Source organism: Bufo bufo, chromosome 6 (genome assembly GCF_905171765.1).
Source record: "Bufo bufo chromosome 6, aBufBuf1.1, whole genome shotgun sequence".
Classification (NCBI taxonomy): Eukaryota; Metazoa; Chordata; class Amphibia; order Anura; family Bufonidae; genus Bufo; species Bufo bufo.
Window position 1 is genome coordinate 235,856,421 of NC_053394.1, and position 19,291 is coordinate 235,875,711.

At 41.9% G+C, this 19,291-nt stretch overlaps 2 long non-coding RNA genes across 2 annotated transcripts; both read right to left on the reverse strand.

Annotated features, from left to right (window-relative positions):
• Positions 1 to 469: 469 nt before the first annotated feature.
• On the reverse strand, positions 470 to 4,753 carry LOC121003854. Its single transcript, XR_005779613.1, has 3 exons — positions 4,610 to 4,753; positions 1,275 to 1,349; positions 470 to 685 (listed from the first exon to the last, which is right to left on the reverse strand). It is a non-coding gene; the product is annotated as an uncharacterized LOC121003854 (long non-coding RNA).
• Positions 4,754 to 15,321: 10,568 nt separating this feature from the next.
• Positions 15,322 to 15,665, reverse strand: LOC121005280. Its single transcript, XR_005779902.1, has 3 exons — positions 15,610 to 15,665; positions 15,455 to 15,535; positions 15,322 to 15,366 (listed from the first exon to the last, which is right to left on the reverse strand). It is a non-coding gene; the product is annotated as an uncharacterized LOC121005280 (long non-coding RNA).
• Positions 15,666 to 19,291: the final 3,626 nt, after the last annotated feature.

The following is a 19,291-nucleotide window of genomic DNA, read 5'->3' on the forward strand; positions in this document are numbered from 1 at the left end:
GGACTTTTACGTAAATGTTCGGGTTCGGGTCCGTGTCACGAACACCCCAAAATTCGGTACGAACCCGAACTATACAGTTCGGGTTCGCTCATCTCTAATGCAGACTAAACACGCCTATTGAAGTCTATGGGTCCATGAAAACCACTGATAGAACATGGATGGCATCTGTGCTCTAACAGTGGTTTTCCGTAACCATTGGTAGGAGATGCTCTGGAAATCCCCCTTTTCAGTCTAGCAGTGCATGTGGAATATGGATGACACACGGAGGGTAAAAAAACTAGCACACAAACAACGAACCCTTCACAGACATCAACACGGATGAATCACTGTTTTCTCACTGACATCATCACGACAGGGACGCACAAAAGACGCCTTAAGTTATTGCACTTTTGCCTTTTTATCAAGTGAGCATCCTGCTGCTGTTAGGGTCTATAGATCACCTTGCCACCCATCCACACACAAAAAACTGTTTCAGTTATCCAACAATCTTTTATTGCATTTTGTTATTGGGACATAATAGATTTGATTTGTTAAAATTTATATAAGTAATCATTATTAAAGAGAATATATTTGGATACATTGACAGTCATCTGGTCAGGTCTTCACTTATTTTTGATTCCACCTTTCAGTTGATCGACTGCCTTCCCTCCAGCATCCTTAGCAACTTGGCATCCTTTGTCTACAACTGGTGTTGGAATAAAATAGAAATGATTACTAAGTAGCTTAAATTAATTTTTTTATTAGGATTCCTAAGTATGATGAATTTGAGAAATGAAAAAGAATTGCTAAGTGGCTAACTACAATTTTTAGTTATCTCCATTGGCACATGTTCTAGTAAGTATATGTTCAACCAGCCACATCTGCTATCAGGGCAGGAAAGATTAGTCATGTAGGATTTTCAACATGCCCAGTACTTTTTGTAATATACATGATCTGTAAGTGTATGTTTGAGTGTGAAGAGTCGGGTATGGCCTACGGCTCTCTGCTGCATAGGTCTGGCTTTAGTTTTCAGCTATCTTCCCTTTTTAATATGTCAGCATTTTTACATTTTATACCCAATGCTCTTTATTGTGTTTGTTTTTTTGTTTACAGTGAAGCCGGTCATACAGATTAGATGGATATCGGCTGAAGCAACAGATATTGGTGGGAGCAGCTGACCATCTAATATGTATGAGGGCCTCCCAACTCTCCCCTGATAATGGTAGGTCACGTGCATGGTGCAATTCATGCTTTCCATGTTGGATGAATTTGGATATTGTACAGAGAGTGCCTACCTTCTTGAGCAATTTTCTGACCTTCCTGCACACACTGGTTGGCTGAGTCCTGGGCCGCCTCTTTTCCTTGCTGCACTGTAATAAAATCAATCAGGCTTATGGTATCTGCTTTTAACTTTCTTAGATTCTGTTTATAAGTTGGCAGCATGTTGCTGGTGCACATATATGTCTATACTGCATTCAGTGGCTGCCACATATTCAAACTGAGTAAAATGTTGTTTCCATGTGTGTTGTATTTATTTTATATACCCTTTCAGGTAATTACATAGACGTGACCCGCAAGTTCAAATGTTATTTAATACCCAACACAGTACAATTATTTGACTTTTATAGATTGACAAAGGTGGAAAGACATAAAAAGGAAAACATCAACATCATGCATAATGAAACATCAACAATGATTATTTGTTAAACCAGTTTCTTTCAGTGAAGCATGGGTAACCAGAACACTGCTGGGTGTGGTGCGGGGATTGTATTTTTTGTGCATGGTATGTGTAGAAGGACCGTGAGCTTCAAACACCATTCAACCAGATTGAAGGTGTGGTTCAACTTGATGAAAAGGCATTAGTCAAAATGAAAAAACATGAATTCTCAGGGCACACCCTAAAACAGACAGTTATCTCCAGCTCCCAGGCACAGTACAGTTTAGTGTCATGGTGATCCGTGAAGTTTATATTACAGCTTTAGGATCTAAGACATCAGACGTCTAATATTAAATACTTAGGTTTCTGTCTATCTCATTTAGGTCAGTAGTGGACTCATGATTCACAGGGAAAAACAAACTGAATTTACTAGCCGCCAAAAAAACTATATCCATGTAGTCATAAGTGTGATCGACAAATGCAGTTATTGGAAAAGGCTTTTGATGTAGAAAAATAAACTAAGTATCATTCCTTTTACACTTTTCTCTCCTTTTGGACCTACCGATTAGCTACAATGTAACCTCCATCAAAAATCTCCCAAAAATTGTATGTCTTAATTCAGGCCTAAGGTGAAGAAAAATGAATTTAATGAGTTGTCTCTCTTAGAGAACCCCCCTTTTCCGAATGGACATAATAAGGGGTTCCTCCAGCTCGTGACCACCATCTATGAGCCAAAGTTTTTTTCTCTGGCTGACCCAACATATCCATTTAAATGACTGCCAGGTAATAGTACACTTCTTTTGTAGTAGCCACTGGAGGGATGTCTGGCCACAAGTGGCCCCAGTGTTAGCAGCTGATCACTAGGGGTTTCAGAAGCCAGACCCATAGCGATCATCTGCCTTTATTTCAAGAATGGGTCAACCACTTTATTTTTAGCTGGATGTTTACCCAGTGATTTATGGTTTTCAGTGTTTCAGTGCAACATTAGCAACAAGACATTCTTTCTTGCTATAAATTTTGCTGACAGTGCATGTATGCTGAATGTGCTTGATGAAATTGATGACCTTGTATGCATAATTCAGCTTTCTGATAAACTTTCGTCAATCAACTGATACTCATCAGACTTTTAATTGCTAACCATTTTCAAGAGATCTGCAGCTGTCAGTGACTGGAGGCACTCTGGTTTAAACTCAGAAACTGAAAATGTATTCTGATTATATTCAACTTACAATGCACCCTCCATTAACTCAAGAAAATTACTAAATTATAAAAAAAACATGGTAAAAAGCTGCTTAAAGGATGGGTCTACAAAGTTTTTAATTCCTTGCTACATGTAATGATTTATTAAACTCTTTGACAAATGTAAAAAATATTTAATGTATGGAAATTGAATTAAATTTATGTCGATATGGTATGGATACGCTGTGGATTTTCTACTGCAGAATTACAGGCAGACAACACACAGGGTTTATAATAGCAGTAAAGTGGATGACACTTTACAAAATCTCATCTACATGTTATAGAAGAAACACATGCAGTATTTGCACAGTAATTGACCTGTGGTGTGGATGTTAAATCTGTAGCACTAGCATGCCAGTTCTTATGGTGGATTGTATCTGTGGATTTCACATTTTGCAGTACAGTGTGAAATCTGGGTTAAATCCACACAAAATTCTTATGTAAAACATACTTTTTCTAGTGGTTTCTGCTGTACATTCTTTCTGTTGCAAATGACATCCCATGTGGATATACCCTTAGAGTGGCTTACAAAAGTACTTAGATCCAGGTGCTGGTTTGAAAAATTTAGAATATTTTTGTAGCACAACCTGTTTAAGCTGTTTCTACGCATTCAGTAGCTGTCAGCCGAATGGCCATGAATTCAATGGGAAGAGAGGAGAAAATTGCTGTCAAACACTTCTGTCAACGGCTTATATCCTGAGAAAACAGAAGAATTGGGCAAAAAATTGTCTTTGTCTCCTCCAACATTATCTGTTGCAGTTCCCCACATACATTAGGTTGTTGGCCAAACTTACCTATCTCTTCGGGTTCGGCTGACAATACAGTAATATAAATAGGGCCTTTAGTGATCAAAAATAGTTTAGTGATGGAAACTTAAAGGTTTGTTACCATCTGAGACATTTATGGCATATCAAAGGTATATGTCCTAAATGTCTGAAAGGTGCATATTCTACTTCCACTACACCCACCTATTGGGATAATGATGGTCCCCTTCTCCACAATAAACATACCAGAGAGTTAGGAGACCATGCATGCATGTGGTCCTTTCGTTCGTAGAGTATGGGTGTTGTGGTAACTACTTAGCATTTCACAACTATAATGGAGGAGTCCACCTCTAACTTATAGGGGTTATTGGACCCCCATTCCCCTGATATATGAAGGTCCCAAAGGTGGATACACAGTGCACCATTAGTACTATGTCTGTACCTGCTCCTCAGCTGTGCGTTACCCCTCTTTGACATGGAAACTACATGTGAGTAGGCACACACAGACATGCTTTTTTGTATCTAGATGGTTGGTGGCTGCACGGAATGGCATTCTGGGCTACTTGTGGCACTATGGACCCTGGACTGTATACCCCTGGATTAGACTGTTTGGATTCTAGAACATTAATGTATATGGACAAAAAGAAACTTTACATACATGTGCATATATATATATCAGTTATAGCAAAATACAATTTACCTACATGTACATCTATTTATCATAACAATATATAAACTTCAATAGCTTTCAAAGTACTTGATAATAATTCCAGATTGTCTTGAGAATCACTGTGAAAACCTAGGCTTAGAATTTTAGCAAACTTGGCAAAAATGTTAATATTTCAAAGTAAATAGCAGTCACAGTATGACGGAACCAAAATATCTCATGACGGCTTCAACCATAAGTGGTTTCTCTAAACTCTGACAAAACTGTTAAGTAGTTATTGGTAGATAAGTAATCATTGCTTACCGAGGTTGCTTGTGTTTAAATTAACTCCCTTATTTAAGAAAGACATCTTTAAAGTCTGAGTCACTTGAATGTGATATGTCAGAACCAGGCAGCATATAAAGGAAACTGTTAGGCAGAGTTATCAGTGATGTGTTTTTATGTGAAGAATGATGCCCCTCCTTGTGCCCTACGGCAGAATGACCCATTGGTCGTGACGTTAGTAGATCATGGCATAGTTGTCACAATTCGAAAATCAACAAGTGGCGGAATTAATTTTTGAGCAGCATTGTTTTCTATTCCCTGCAGGCTGATCTGTTCATACTGGAAAATTCCACCCAGCTAGTCAAGGGCTCGCCTCTGGCAAAAAATACATTGTTGAGTTCTGAGTGTTTGTATGCTTTCAGCTGTGGCTGAATATTTTGACACTGCCCATGGTTTGCTGCTTTATTCCTTCTTTATTTAAATTAAATTTTAGTAGGTTCTAAGCATATTACAGTTGAAGCCACTACTGAAGAATAGTGGTGGGCGCGAATATTCGAATCGTGAATATTATTCACAAACATCATTACTTTGAGAATTCGCGAATATTTATAATATAGTGATATACGGTATATTCGTAATTTAGAATATTCTAGATTTGTTTTCATCAGTAACCTCCCTTCTTGCTTGTGGGCCAATGAGAAGGCTGCAATATCTTTGTCTGAGCTTAGCAACATCCCTAGCAACCAATAGGAAAGTTGCCTACCCTTTCCTGTATAAGAACCTCCCCAGCAGCCATTTTCTACATTTTTTTAAAGTTCTGAGCGAGAGAGAGAGAGAGCAGTGTCATTGCTGTGCTCTGTGTTTTCCACACTACATTAGATAGATAGTTAGATAGCTTATATATATATATATATATATATATTGTGGGGGGTTAGCTCTTCACCGGGGGTCATTCTCACAGATACACCTTTAGGACACCAGGTTTCAGGTCCAAACAGTGCATTTATTGTTCAACACCAGCAACAATAAAATGACAAAATAATAAACACTCGCCCGTCCAGGCTCTAACTAAACATTAAGTTTCCTGACTCACCTAGGTCCCAGTTCACACCCTGTGAACTCATGCGGCTTTGTCAGCCAATGTCCCACAGCCTCCTGGCTGTACAGAGCACAGTACGCCCACTGTCTCCAGTTCAGTATTTCTTGTGGGGGATTGGGGCTCAGTAGTCTGCCTGACTATGGCCCTGAGACCCTCCCAGGCTTCGCTGCGTCCCCCAACTCCAGGCTATCTCCCAGCCTTGTGGTCCCTCAGCCTTGCCCAGCTGAGACCACACAGACAGAGCCTCCAGGCCTCTGTCCACAGGTAACACACTACCCCCTTTCTGACACTCTGGGAGGTGCCTTATGCCAGGCTGATTACCTCCAGCTTCTCTCACCTGTGGTGGAACAGGGGTGTGGACCACACTATCCACCCCTTCCTTGCCTCTAACCTGAATGAGACCTGTCACTGTCTCACAATATATATATATATATATATATATATATAATACAGATAGTTAGTGGGAGATAGTCAGTGTAGGTTATATCCTGATATAGTAAAAGTAACAAAATAGGGAGGCTCAACACTCTGATGAACGGATAACGGTGGGTTCACTGCTTAATGGGTCACTCACTCAGTTAAAAATAGAGATATATAAGCAAAGAAGAGCAGGCACACCACCTTCTGGAATAATAGTGGAAATTTATTCAATTATAAAATATTATATTTTAAAAAGGCCAATATATATAAAACACTCAATACAATAAAACAGTAAATAAAACAAATAAACGCAATGTCACAAATTGAGACCGCACTCTGAGTGAATATCAGACTGTAATATAGTCTCCTGAGATAATGTCTCCTGAAATAGAATGTGGCAAAAATAAATATAGTCCACCTGTCAGTGGTTGCCAAATAGAATCGTCTCCATGAGACTCTTACCACTCAGTAGTACCAATGATGTTGATAAATGGTCTACTTGCACGGAGCGGTGAAGGAATGTGGTCACCAAGGCGCTGGACTTTGGACGCTGGATGTTGAGTAGGTAAAAAGGAAAGCGTGCAGCTTGGAAGACGTGCTCAGGGTGAGTGGTCACGTAACGGTGAGGGATGCGGTCACCAAAGCGCTGGACGCTAAACGCTGAGTTAGTTAGAAGTGCTCAGCTCGGAGGGCGTACGTTTGATCAGGTGATCCTGTGTGGATGAGTCATATGATCAGATCAGCTGGTGCAAACGCCCAATCACGTGCTGCACAGGTCCTTATACCATAGTGATAATTTGGCATAGCATGGGTCCAGGTCCTATACTGCAACAAAAGGTTATGTTGGCAGATAGCTGTTTCAAAGAATAATTTTCTTTGTCCACGGAATCTTTTGTACTTAGGGTCCGGACCAGTACTAGATGTGGAAATTTGCGTAGTCCGCTAGACGCGTTTCGAGGCTACCTGCCTCTTCCTCAGTAGCTACCAGACTGCGCTTTTCCAAACATTTTATAGGGTACACAATTAAAATAATTAGAATAATTGACAAAACCTGAGATCAGGTTAAAGAACTAAATAAAACATGAAATGGATTCTAAAATGGAGACAAGCATAAAAACAGACAAATGTCGAAATATCAAATATTATTACATATCACACAAACTATATATATATCCTTTATGTATTTTTCGCCAAATGTCCACAATCGCAAACATACTTATAATGACCAAGTTAGTATTAGCATAATTCCTTCATAGTGACACCATAATAGGTCTCAATGCACACATGCATTTCCTATGCGTTTTTTTGTTCTCATACATTTTAATGGAGAAAATTCATATACCCTTTCAATTATTATATATATAAGAATCCCTAACCTACAACCCAAGGTTCGCATAGTTGTTCAACAGACAATATTCTTATAGTAATTCAACAGAAACTTATCATATATTTTTGCACATCTTTCTTCATATGTTTATTCAGCTGAAATGTTGTTTCTCGCTGAATGTAGATATAGTGGTGCCTGGGAGCAAGGGGAGATCAGGGAGCTGGATTAAAAACAGCTAACCCCGATGTCTCATCGGTCCCAGGCAACCTATAGAAAGCCGAATACTTCTAATTCTGCGTTGAGACCTTTCGGAACCAACGAGCCAAATTCAAAAATCCTTTTTGACTCTACCCGGGACATATGCATAATGTGGTTCCCTCCCCTCCAATTGGGTTGTATTCTTTCTAGGGCCACATATCGTAGTGTACTCGGATCTTGATTGTGATGAGTTTTAAAATGCCTAGAGACCGTATGCTTCTCATATCCCTTGCGTATATTCGCAATGTGTTCCGACACTCTCTTTTTTAGTGTCCTTTTTGTTCTTCCAATGTATTGCTGATATAATGTATTGCTGTATATCCAGATATAGTGTAGCTGTTGCAGTGCAGTGTGTTGGGTAGTGTGATAGGTTCTGCTGTCCATACATACATGCAGACCTGCTAAAATGTGATGTTTCACGTATTGCGCCAAAACATTCGCATCCTTAGTGCCGATTAGCGCAATCGTGAATATACTGGAGCACTCTAACTGTATATAAAGCCATTTTTAATGTTCTGCTGTGCCAACCATTTTCTCCAGTCTCAGGAAACTTCTAGCAGCTTGGAAAATGTAGCAAAAGTGATCCACGCCTGTATTTCACGCGCATTATGCGCATATTACCGTACAGTGCCGATTTTTCGCAATCAAAAAAATGATCTCGAATTTGTGAATTCGCGAATATATGACGAATATTCGCCCAAATATTCGTGAAATATTGCGAATTTGAATATAGCCCCTGCCGCTCATCACTACTGAAGAAATGCTTGAGGAAGAAGTTAGCCAGTTCAATACTGGGCTATTTACCCCCCTGCCTAAGCAGACACATTTTTTTTTAGTACATGTGGCTTTGAAAGTCATAACTTTTTTCCTTCCATTTTTGTCTATGCAAGTTAAGGGGTTTATCCACAGGATAAAGCATAAAGATGGATTTAGACTGCACGATTTTTGGGAAGATTATTGCAAATGCTCGTTCCAGACTCTAAATGTGCCGATGATCACCCGATGCACAAGGGAAACACTAATTCATCAGGAGATCCTGTAGTTCGTGCAGGCACACCAATTATTGTTTCTGGGCAGCAGATTGTGCGATCTAAACAGTGATCTGCTGCCCAGAAACAATGGTTCTGTATGGGGACAAGGGATCGCAATAGCCATGCCTTGTCCTCATACTGTGAAGGAGATCGCTCCATGTAAATGCAGTGATCTCCTTCACTGAACAAGCAGCCAACTGTCGGGAAGGAACCCTTCCTTCCCAACAATCGGCTATAACATCGGGACGTGCAAACCTGCCTTAAGCGTCCAATCATTGGGCCACGCAATCTTAAGCAGTCGCATAGATGTGAACAGATCAGTGGTTACACAGGCGTACCCGCCGCACGATTCTCAAGGGGTAGTTTGGGACCTCTGTTTTCGTGATCCCTGTGGATCCCAGCAATCAGACCCCCAGCAATCAGATATCCTCTAACCTGTAGATAGGGAATATGTATTGTTAGTGGAAAAACCCCTGTAAGGAAATTGTCGGGTAAGCTGCCTAATATATATACACTGCTCAAAAAAATAAAGGGAACACTTAAACAACACAATGTAACTCCAAGTCAATCACACTTCTGTGAAATCAAACTGTCCACTTAGGAAAAAACACTGAGTGACAATCAATTTCACATGCTGTTGTGCAAATGGGATAGACAACAGGTGGGAATTATAGGCAATTAGCAAGACACCCCCAATAGAGGAGTGGTTCTGCAGGTGGTGACCACAGACCACTTCTCAGTTCCTATGCTTCCTGGCTGATGTTTTGGTCACTTTTGAATGCTGGCGGTGCTTTCACTCTAGTGGTAGCATGAGACGGAGTCTACAACCCACACAAGAGGCTCAGGAAGTGCAGCTTATCCAGGATGGCACATCAATGCGAGCTGTGGCAAGAAGGTTTGCTGTGTCTGTCAGCGTAGTATCCAGAGCATGGAGGCGCTACCAGGAGACAGGCCAGTACATCAGGAGACGTGGAGGAGGCCGTAGGAGGGCAACAACCCAGCAGCAGGACTGCTACCTCCGCCTTTGTGCAAGGAGGAACAGGAGGAGCACTGCCAGAGCCCTGCAAAATGACCTCCAGCAGGCAACAAATGTGCATGTGTCTGCTCATACTCCATGAGGGTGATATGAGGGCCCGACGTCCACAGGTGGGGGTTGTGCTTACAGCCCAACACCGTGCAGGACGTTTGGCATTTGCCAGAGAACACCAAGACTCCAAATAGACATAGTCTACCTGTCGTGCACTGTAATCACCCACTCCAAGTAGAATTATGACCCTGTATGCAGTTAAGTAAAAGTAGTATTTAATGTATCCCTGTCAGGAGACCATTATAGCACTGGCAGGAAATTGGAAATACTGCATGGTATAAATAACCACATAGCGGTAATAACCAACATTCACTGTTCTAAGTGCCTAAGTAAATTAGTATGTTCTTTCATCTATGGTTCTCACTATTTTTCTATTTATTATTTCACTATTCCAAATAATGGTTCTCACTATTAGGGTCCATTCACACGTCTGCTAAATGGGTCCGCATCCGTTCTGCAATTTTGCGGAACAGTGCGGACCCATTCATTTTCAATGGGGCCGGAATGTGCTGTCTGCAACCGCACTTCTGGATCCGCACTTCCCTTCCGCAAAAAAATAGAACATGTCCTATTCTTGTCCGCAATTAGGGACAAGAAAAGGCGTTTTCTATGAGAGTGCCCGCGATGTGCGGTCTGCAAAATGCGGAACACACATTGCCGGTGTCCGTGTTTTGCGGATCCACAAAACACATAAGGACGTGTGAATAGACCCTTATATTGTATTTTGTGAAAGATATGTTATTATTTTGTACACATTTTTTAATTACTAATCATATATGTAAATTATATTATACCTTTAACTATGCACAACTGATTTGTATGCACTTGCTTGGGAACAGTCCCAGTAAGGGCTCTTTCACACTTGCGTTGTCCGGATCCGGCGTGTACTCCACTTGCCGGAATTACACGCCGTATCCGGAAAAATGCATCATTTTTTCATTCCGGATGCGTCTTTCCGTTTTTTTTCCGGAGATACGGATCCGGAAATCCTGAATGCAATGCTTACGCTTTTTTTCCGGATCCGTCGTACGGATCCGTCGAAACAGCGGATCCGTCGTGTATTTTTGAGCGGATCCGGTATGCAAATTAATTTCTTATAAGAATCTTATCCTATCACTAAAAATTAATCAGAAACCAATAAAATATGCAAATATTTTGGTCTATAAAAAGTAAACCTTAATAAGGGACTAGCTCAGATTCTGTTAGGATTGTCGCCAGGATGATGCCTGAACAAGAGTTTGCTTTCAAAGCCCTGATCTTGGTTTCAAGATGGAGGAAACAACAGCGAGATAGACGTCGGCGTCGTCTTCGTCTGTATTGGGTTCATCCAATTTCGTCAGCACGGATTACCGAAGGAGCATTTGAAGTCCTGTACCCGGAATTGTGTCATTATCCTGAAAAATTGTATAATTTTTTTCGCATGAATATGGCTAGCTTTGATGAGCTCCTAGACCGAGTATCACAGAGACTGGCCAGGATGGATACGTATTTCCGCAGGAGTGTGTCACCTACAGAACGACTCATGTTGACCATCCGGTAAGATAATGGAAGATATATTAATTTTAATTATTTATATGTGTTGTTTAGTATTTACATTTCATTAAATTTTTTACAAATATTTTTTTTGCAGCTATAATAATCTGTATGTATTTAAATATTACGGTAAATATATATTGATGCTTTCAAGTATAGAAAAATTTTACTCATAACGATATTTATGATAATTATAGTGATTCAGGCCATATCAAATTTGACAAATTAATAATCTAAAATTTTTAAGTATTTCAAATTACTAATCTAATATTTTATTTATTTTTTCTTCAGCTTTCTGGCTACAGGTGACAGTTTCACGTCGCTACACTACCATTTCCGGCTTGAGATTTCAACGATTTCAACAATTGTTAAAGAAACGTGTCAAGTTTTATGGGAGGAACTGCATGAGGAGTTCATACCTACTCCCAATCAGCAGAGATGGCTTCAAATTGAAAAAAATTTTTATGAGGTGTGTCAATTTCCGCATTGTGTCGGCGCAGTGGACGGAAAACATATCCGTGTTATAAAGCCACCAGGTACCGGATCTGAATTTTTTAATTATAAAAAGTATTTTTCAATTGTTTTAATGGCCATCGCTGATGCTGAGTACCGGTTTGTGGCAGTTGATATTGGTGCATATGGCCGCACCAATGATTCAATGATTTTTAAAAACTCTTTCATGGGACGGAGCGTGTACAATCGGCAATTTGACTTTCCACCTCCTGAACCTATGCCTGGAACCGACAGTCCACCACTGCCATACGTCTTGGTGGGTGATGAAGCTTTCAAAATGTCTGGAAACCTGATTAAACCCTACTTCAGCCGTGGATTGGATGCCACAAAACGCATTTTTAATTATCGGTTAACAAGGGCACGAAGAATGGTCGAGTGCACCTTTGGGATCCTTGTCTCTAAATGGAGAGTTTTTGCTAAACCGATTCAGTTGAAGATTGAAACAGTAGACGAAGTGGTAAAGTGTGGGGTAGTTCTTCACAATTTCATACGGACTAAAGAACCCGCCATTGAGCGAATAATCAAGGACAGCGAAATGACTAGTATTGAAACTTTTGGAACACGTGGTACTGTGGCAGTGTCCGCCATGCGCGATTCATTTGCTGCCTACTTCAGCTCAGATGCTGGACGTTTACAGTGGCAGGACCAGAATGTTTAAATTGAAATTTTTTACTGTTGCTGTTTTTTTTCTCCAAAAAATTGTTCATTAATAAAGTTTAATAACTTTTTCAAATATAGTAGTATGGTGTTTCTTTTTAAATAAATTATATTATTTTTACAAAAAATCTTATCACCGCATGAGTAGCCACTATCATTGGCTGGCTCCCCAAGCGGTGTGAGAGCATGTCAGGCCTTTATCCACCACACCCTCTCCCAACGCCTGTAGAGCGACAGTTGCAGTGTCGCTCCACAAGCGGTGTGAGAGCATGTCAGGCCTTTATCCACCACACCCTCTACCACTGCCTGTAGAGCGACAGTTGCAGTGTCGCTCCACAAGCGGTGTGAGAGCATGTCAGGCCTTTATCCACCACACCCTCTACCACCGCCTGTAGAGCGACAGTTGCAGTGTCGCTCCACAAGCGGTGTGAGAGCATGTCAGGCCTTTATCCACCACACCCTCTCCCACCGCCTGTAGAGCGACAGTTGCAGTGTCGCTCCACAAGCGGTGTGAGAGCATGTCAGGCCTTTATCCACCACACCCTCTCCCACCGCCTGTAGAGCGACAGTTGCAGTGTCGCTCCACAAGCGGTGTGAGAGCATGTCAGGCCTTTATCCACCACACTCTCTCCCACCGCCTGTAGAGCGACAGTTGCAGTGTCGCTCCACAAGTGGTGTGAGAGCATGTCAGGCCTATATCCACCACACCCTCTCCCACCGCCTGTAGAGCGACAGTTGCAGTGTCGCTCCACAAGCGGTGTGAGAGCATGTCAGGCCTTTATCCACCACACCCTCTACCACCGCCTGTAGAGCGACAGTTGCAGTGTCGCTCCACAAGTGGTGTGAGAGCATGTCAGGCCTTTATCCACCACACCCTCTACCACCGCCTGTAGAGCGACAGTTGCAGTGTCGCTCCACAAGCGGTGGGAGAGCATGTCAGGCCTTTATCCACCACACCCTCTACCACCGCCTGTAGAGCGACAGTTGCAGTGTCGCTCCACAAGCGGTGGGAGAGCATGTCAGGCCTTTATTTTTAGATAAGTAAAAAAAAACACAAGGACACATAAAAACTTTTAACTGAATTTTACTGAATTTAAAAAAATAAAAATATATATAAATAAAACAATATTAATATAAAATTTCAAACAACAAAAATTACAAATCCTGGTATTGAGGATTTGGAGGAGGAGGTTGGGGGGTGGAAGGCAGTGCACGGCTTGATCCCTCTCCACCTTCGTAAGTTCTGGTGGAGACTGAAATGTGCGATGTGGGAGGAGAGACAGCGGGAGTATGGATTGGGGATTGGGTGAAGGAGTTGTCCGAGCCAGCGAAGAAGGAGTGGTGAAAGTTGATTGTTGAAAATAGTTAGGAGGAGAGAGAGAACAGTGTTGAAAAGGCTCGGGGGTTGTAGAATGGGGAGGTGGTTGAGGTGGACGGGTTGGAGTTTGCGGAGGTTGGAAGGGGTGAGGAGGTTGGAAGTGGTGAGGAGGTTGTGGTGGGGGATAGGAATGGGAGGGGGGATAGGAATGGGAGGGGGAATAGGAATTGGAGGGGGGGATAGGTTGGTGGTTGGGGGACGGAAGTTGTGCGGTGTCTCAAATCCCACACCGCATCCTCCACCCTACGTCTCAACTCCAACACCTGGTCGGGCGTGAAGTCCGCCACCAGCTGATTAACTGACAGCCAATAGGGTTGTAGCGGGCCCGGCTGAGAAAACTGCGCCACACAGTCCCGCAGACTTCTCAGCTCGGCCTCCATGGCTACAATCCTATTGCTGTAACCACACAAGGTCTCATACAAGAGCCTTGTGAGGTCTTCATAATCAGCTTGGCGGCTTCTACCGGCCCTCTGGCGACGCATCAACGCCTCAAAAATTGGCGCCATAACGGCCATTGTTGAGTCACCAGAGGGCACCAATAGAGGACGATTTGGGTCCTGACCAGGTGCTGGACGAGGTGGAGAGGGATCCGCGGGTGGCAGCTCAGCAGGGGCCGCCTCTTGATGACCTTCACAAGGAGGTTCTGGCGCCCGAGTACTGCTAGTTGTTCTGTAAAAAAAATAAAAAATTAGCATGGTTTTAAAATTGTTTTCAACATTTTACAATTTTTTTAGGCATTTTTTTTACTTACCTTCGCAGCTCTAGGGTTCTACGTAGAAACCCTAGGGCAGCTGCATAGCGGAACGGCTGCCGGCGGGTTCCACCAGACCCACTTTGGCGATTGACCTCCTCGTTGTAATCTTTCTTATAGCGGTCCCTTATTGAGCGCCATCGCACCATGACTGCCGTCTCTGAAAAATATAAAAATAAACATTACTCTCAAATTACTGGCATTACCAAACTGCAGCCCTACAGCTGTTGCAAAACTACTACTCCCAACATGCCTGGATAGGGCATGCTGGGAGTTGAAGTTTTGCAACAGCTGGAGGGCCGCAGTTTGGACATGACAGATAACTAATCAATTAAAAAAAATTAAGGATACTTACTGCAATCTTCCTGTTTGCCTTCACTGAGGTCGTCCCAATCCGTTAGCATTTTTCCGCAAATCTCCATCCACAGACTCCGGGTCAGGTAATGGTCTGCATGGCGGCGGTCGGTATGGTCCCAGAGTGGGATGCGTTCCTCCACCAGATGGATGAGGAGATCATTGTCGATATAGAAACCATACAATTCCTCCTCATCCGTTCTGGCAAAGGCCCTTGAACCCTAAAAAAAATGATAAAATAATTTATTAATTTAAAAAAATAATTTAATAATTTTTACACATATGATATAACAAGATTCAATATACTCACACGTCCCCGACCGCCGCGTGCTCCCCGGCGTCTTGTGGGTGGTTGCTGACGACCTCTTGAGGCAACAGTAGGATTAGACTAAAATAAAAGAATATCAAACTTTTAATAACCAAAAATTTTAAGAATTAAGAAAAAACACAATACATTTCTTTTTTTTTTAAATTACCGATTCATGGTGTCCACCCCCGACTTCCTCCTCTCCCGCTGTCGGAGCAGGGCCGGAATACCTCTCCTCCGTTGACGATTGCTGTAAATGAAAAAAAATAATAATATTTTGGACATGGATGGGATAGTAAAATAAAACTTTTAAAAATGACATACCGTTTCCAAGCGAACTCGTCGCCTTGGAGGAGAGTTCCCGGACTCACTTGAATCGCCTATTGAAACAATTAAAAATAATTAATCAATTGATTTTGAATCATTGAAAAAAAAAACTCAAAAATGATACTTACTGGACATTTTTTTAAAAAGTTTCTTGATCAGGTCTGTCTCCCAAAAAATATAACCTAAGAAAAATGAGAACAAAAAGATGAAAGTTAACACATTAATATTAAACAACAGTACCACCTTAACCAGGGGACTACTACCCCCCAACATCCACCATGCAGTCACCCCAGCCAGCTGCAGTCCCAAAGCAAAAGCACTTGGGACTGAAGCTGGGGTGACTGCACGGTGGGTGCTGGGGGCAGCATTCCCCATGTGACTACTACCCCCAACATCCACCATGCAGTCACCCCAGCCAGCTGCAGTCCCAAAGCAAAAGCACTTGGGACTGAAGCTGGGGTGACTGCACGGTGGGTGCTGGGGGCAGCATTCCCCAGGGGACTACTACCCCCAACATCCACCATGCAGTCACCCCACCCAGCTGCAGTCCCAAAGTAAAAGCACTTGGGACTGAAGCTGGGGTGACTGCATGGTGGGTGCTGGGGGCAGCATTCCCCAGGGGACTACTACCCCCGAAATTCATTTGCTGCCTCCTACATGCATCTACTATGTCTAGGACATAGTAGATGCATGTAGTTAATGTATTAAAAGACAAAACACACACTGAATACTCACCTCCAGGAGCTGAAGACACGACCTGTCCTCTCCCGGGCGGGTTGTCTGAGGAAGTTCGCGCCAGCCAAGACCTTCCTACTTCCTGGCGCAGGCGCAGACGCAACTTCCGGATCCGTCGTTGCGTCTGAAAATGTTAGGACGGATCCGGAATAATACATTTCAATGGGCTATTATTCCGGATCCGTCGATGCGGCAAGTGTTCCGGATTTTTGGCCGGAGCAAGAAGCGCAGCATGTTGCAGTATTTTCTCCGGCCAAAAAACGTTCCGGTCCGGAACTAAAGACATCCTGATGCATCCTGAATGGATTTCATTCCATTCAGAATGCATTAGGATAATCCTGATCAGGATTCTTCCGGCATAGAGCCCCGACGACGGAACTCTATGCCGGAAGAAAAGAACGCAAGTGTGAAAGAGCCCTAAGAGGACTGAAACGTCGCTATATGGTTAAATAAAAGGACAACACATTTTTTCACCATTTGGATGTGCTGCGGCCTTTTTTGGTATTTTGTTGTTGGGACACATTTGAACTGCTGGCACTCCGTTTAAGCTGATATAGATGATGCTGCTCTCAATACACTTCTGCTACATACATATGTAATGCGTGAGGGACCCTATGTTTTAGGCTATGTCTGAAACATGGCCGCCATCTTAAAAGCTGCCTTATTGGATCAAGGGCAAATTTTTCCAGTGGGAAGGGGGTCATGTAGCATATCAAAAAAGGCCAGAATTTCTCAGAAATCATTTGAGACAATCAGATTTGCAATATCTCTTGTGGTTCAAAAGTTATCAACACAGAAATTTCAAAACTTCAAAGTTCATCACCAGGGACAACACACTTAGCATGTCATATAGCTGTGCACAGGGGTGTACATAGAAATCACTGGGCCCCATAGCAAGAATCTAAATTGTGCCTCCATGCCCCATTCCCACTACCGTTCTTGGGCAGTATATACAGCAGTGTACTGATATGTGAGGTATGGGGTATAAATTGCAGCTTATACCTCACATATCAGTACACTGCTGTATATACTGTTGGGGTCATTTATTAAGACCGGTGTTTTAGACGCTGGTCTTAATACTCCTTTACCCCCCCTCTACATGACTTAGGTGCATCCACCGCCGGCCTAAATCTACGCCAGCTACCTTGCTGGCATAGGTTTAGATAGTTTTCTATTCCTAAAACAGATGTCGAAAATTATAAATAAGATGGGCTGGCCAGACCACTGCCTTCACCGTCCACGCCAAGCCCCCTCTTTTAGACCTTGCGTGAGCTGGGAAAAGACGCACATTTAGCTGCAAATCCCCATTGCGACCAGATCTGCAACAGAGATACGCCAAAAATTGGCATATATCTAATAATAAATGAACCCCTATATATCTTAACACACTGCATCTATTATACCTCGTGCCTCACATATCAGTATACTGCTGTATGTTAACATACTGCATCTATTGTACCTTGTACGTCATATATCAGCGCACTGCTGGGTATACTACATACCTGTGTCCACTGCATCTATTATACTGTATAATATATGCAGTGTGTATGTGTAGATATATATATATATACACATAATATTTATAGTGCAGTGTACTTATGTGACAAGGACAAGGTTTAATAGATGCAATGTGTACAGATATATATGGTCAATTATATACAGTATTATGATTATTGTGTGAGGTACATGAGGTAATAGTGGTTGTAACTAGTGATGAGCAGCAGGGGCTATATTCGAATTTGCGATATTTCACAAATATTTGGGCGAATATTCATCATATATTAGTGAATTCGCGATTAATTTCTTGATTGTGAAAAATCGGCAATGTAATATTCGCGTATTGCGCGCAAAATACAGGCGTGGGTCACTTTTGCTACATTTTCCAAGCTGCTAGAAGTTTCCTGAGACTGGAGAAAATGGTTGGCATGGCAGAACTTTAAAAATGGCTTTATATGCAGTTAGAGCGCTCCAATATATTTGCGATTGCGCTAATCGGCACTAATGATGCGAATATTTTGGTGCAATACGTGAAACTTCACATTTTAGCAGGTCTGCATGTATGTATGGACAGCAGGACCTATCACACTACCTAACACGCTGCACTGCAACAGCTACACTATATCAGGATATAACCTACACTGACTATCTCCCACTAACTATCTGTATTATATATATATATATATATATATATATATATAAGCTCTCTAACTATCTATCTAATGTAGTGTGGAAAGCACAGAGCACAGCAATGACACTGCTGTCTCTCTCAGAACTTTAAAAAACTGTAGAAAATGGCTGCTGGGGAGGTTCTTATATAGTGAGGGGTAGGCAACTTTCCTATTGGTTGCTAGGGATGTTGCTAAGCTCAGACAAAGACATTGCAGCCTTCTCATTGGCCCACAAGCAAGAAGGGAGGTTACTGATGAAAAAAAAAAAAATCTAGAATATTCGAAATTACGAATATATATCACTATATTCAAAATATTAGCGAATTCTCGAAGTGCCGATATTCACGATTAATATTCGTGATTCGAATATTCGTGCCAAACACTATTTGTAACTGTCTGCACTAATATATAAACATACAGTTGTGTTCAAAATTATTCAACCCCCACTGAAATTGAGTGTTTTGGCCAGTTTGACATTGATTTTGATCATTGTTTACAATTAAATCAAAGAGGCACTTGTAAGTCAGACAAATATAACATAACATTTATAATGAAATAACCACAAATGTCTTTTCTGTGCTCACATCATTATCAGTTTTATTCAACCCCCAAGTGACATTCAATCTTAGTACTTAGTACAACATCCTTTTCCAGTTATAACAGCTTTTAAACGTGAAGCATAGCTTGACACAAGTGTCTTGCAGCGATCTACGGGTATCTTCGCCCATTCTTCATGGGCAAAAGCCTCCAGTTCAGTCACATTCTTAGGCTTGCGA